Source organism: Penaeus vannamei, chromosome 5, assembly GCF_042767895.1.
Source record: "Penaeus vannamei isolate JL-2024 chromosome 5, ASM4276789v1, whole genome shotgun sequence".
Classification (NCBI taxonomy): Eukaryota; Metazoa; Arthropoda; class Malacostraca; order Decapoda; family Penaeidae; genus Penaeus; species Penaeus vannamei.
This window is the reverse complement of record NC_091553.1, coordinates 42734018-42736517: the sequence shown is the minus strand read 5'-3', so window position 1 is coordinate 42736517 and position 2500 is coordinate 42734018. Positions and strand designations below refer to the sequence as shown.

The window sequence follows — 2500 nt, the reverse complement described above, 5'->3', positions numbered from 1 at the left end:
AGACACGCTCATGCAGACATTAACCGGCATATAGAAACTACACAGTATATATAAATACTTCATATACACAGAAACACATGTATACATACATTAGATAGACACATACATACATACATTAGATAGACACATACATACATACATAAAATTGTAAACAAATAGACAAACGCATTCAGAAGCGTCGAGACAAAGACACTCACTAACACGAGCAGCGGGTACAAACGGACAAAAGCACAAGCACACACATCAACTCCCATCATACTTTCCGGAAATGTTATGAAAAGGAACAAGAAACATTCCTTAAAAATTGTCCTTAATCTTTGCTGTTTTATTGCTGTCCACTTTTCTCGTAGCGATGATCAAGCAACTGTTGTCTGTGTGTTTGAACTCCGCTTCCCTTGTCGACGTGTTGTTATTACCGTGTGTTTTTTATTGTCTTGAGTTTTCATAACGGGATTTCAAAAGAGACACCGCTTAAACGTCTTTCATGCTATCAAAACTTCCCGTCCTCAAATACTAACCCCTTTGAATCTTGCATTACAAAAATTCCGTTCAATTCAAACTCCCCTCTTACCCCAATCCTCTGCAATCATTTTACCTCCTTTGTTTCCCCTCGTTCTTCAAGGTAAAAAACGTCACGGACTCCCCTCCCCCCAGCTCCCCACTCCCCCTCCTCCACCCCAATCCCTTACACTAGCGGCCTAGCAATTTGTTTTGTTTATGTCGAGTTTGCTGTCCACAATTATGATTTGTTACCTGTGCTGCGGCGGCCGCTACCTGTAAACAGACCTCGTTACACCTAATATTTTCCCCTCTCCTGGCTCGTTATCCCCTCAAATTTATTTCCATGTCATGTTACACTTTTCCTGTTTATGTCCTGTATTTCTCTCCCCCCCCCCTCTTTCTACCCCTTTCTACCCTGGTCAACAGTGTCTTTTTTCTTCGTTATAAAGAAAAGGGAAAGTCTCTGCAGTTACAGAGTAGTATTCCCCTTATGTATTTCGTTTCCCCGAGTTATCTTTGTTCTTAAACTTTTTTTTTCTTTTTTCGAGAAAGCATTTTGAAGTTGTTAACCCTTCCATTTTTACTCGTTATCACCAGTACGTTTTATTTTTTTCGTTATTGCTGTGGTAACTTTTTTTCTTTCTGTTCTTTTTATGCTTTCATTGCCGTCGTTTGGGGTTTTGGTTCCATATTTTGTATTTTCATTTTGAAGAGATTTTAACTTTAAAAAGGTAAAGACTCGCAAGTTCCTACGTACATACTCTGTATGTCCTCGCACAGTACCTAATGCAAGGTGAGAATGTGCAGCGTAAAGGAGCACACCTTTAACAGCGTATAATTCATGTCATAATGATCTGTGAAATCCTCTTCCCGGCGGCGTCACACCTTGATCGCTGCATCCAGGAAGGAGCCCTTAATTACACCCCAGTAATTAACATCTCGGCCAGGGGAGGAAAGGTGTTCAGAGAAAGAGCGATTACAATGAGGTCGTTAACTACTCACCAAACGACCCTGGCTGTCGCATTTCATATCATGGGATTGTTGTCACTGAGCTGGCAGAGGGAGGAGGGATAGGAAAGCCAAAGCCAGCGCATGTCATTTGTTTGGTCTCGTTGCATATCCTTTTCACATGTGTATCGTTTTTTTTTTTTCAAAATTTTCTTCAACTCTGGATCCTTTTGTTTCGATGCGACTCTAATGCCTGTCTGCTGCACCTGTCTATCGTTGCGATGTATTAGAGTAATGTGTTTTAGCAATATATTATAGCTATATGTTAGCCCTTATCTATTATTCCCCTCCGCCCTCTCTCCCCCTCCCCCTGCGGCACCCCGAGTAGGCAATGGTACACTCAGATTTATAACATAGCAGTTGTAATTACAAGCTTGGTGCTTGTGATGGGTGCTGGAAATGTGCAATATATAAGCTGGAAGTGCAATATATGAAGGTTATATACTTTATTAAGATAGAGTAGGGCCTAGACTCTAGAGTAGCCTCATGGCCTAATGTACCAGGTTGAGGTTAGAATCTGTATACTCTGAGGGATGGTGTATGCTGGCCCTCGTAATGTTGCGCTTCGGTTGTCTGGCAGGAGATCGAGTTCCTGCATTCGCGTCGAACCCAATTACTTTGTGTATTAGTTTTTTTTCTTTTTTTCTTTGTGTAATACTCCATTACGTTGCGAATGCACAGGTAATCAACGCTCGGTATTCAACAACGCCAGTCAATTGTAGTTATCAAAATCTACCATGCATTACCCGTAGAAACTGTAATTGTGTTTTCCGAGTGCCGGCCAGGGACCCATGAAATTGAAAACAGAGTAGTGGGGGGGAATCAAATTAGTGGCCGGAGAACGCCTCCCACACTGCCCCCTCCCTTGACTCCCCAACCTCCAGCAGCCCCCCCCCCCCTCCTCCTCTTCTCCCCTCCATCGCTACACCTTCCTCTCTGTCAACCCCTTTCCTCCCTTGCGTGAGTCTGAGGCGCGTCGTGGGCAATGACT

At 43.0% G+C, this 2500-nt stretch overlaps 1 protein-coding gene across 2 annotated transcripts in view; it reads right to left on the bottom strand.

Annotated features, from left to right (window-relative positions):
• Positions 1 to 2500, bottom strand: part of LOC113827101 (uncharacterized) — a 148777-nt gene that overhangs the window by 66688 nt on the left and 79589 nt on the right. The window lies entirely within an intron of this gene.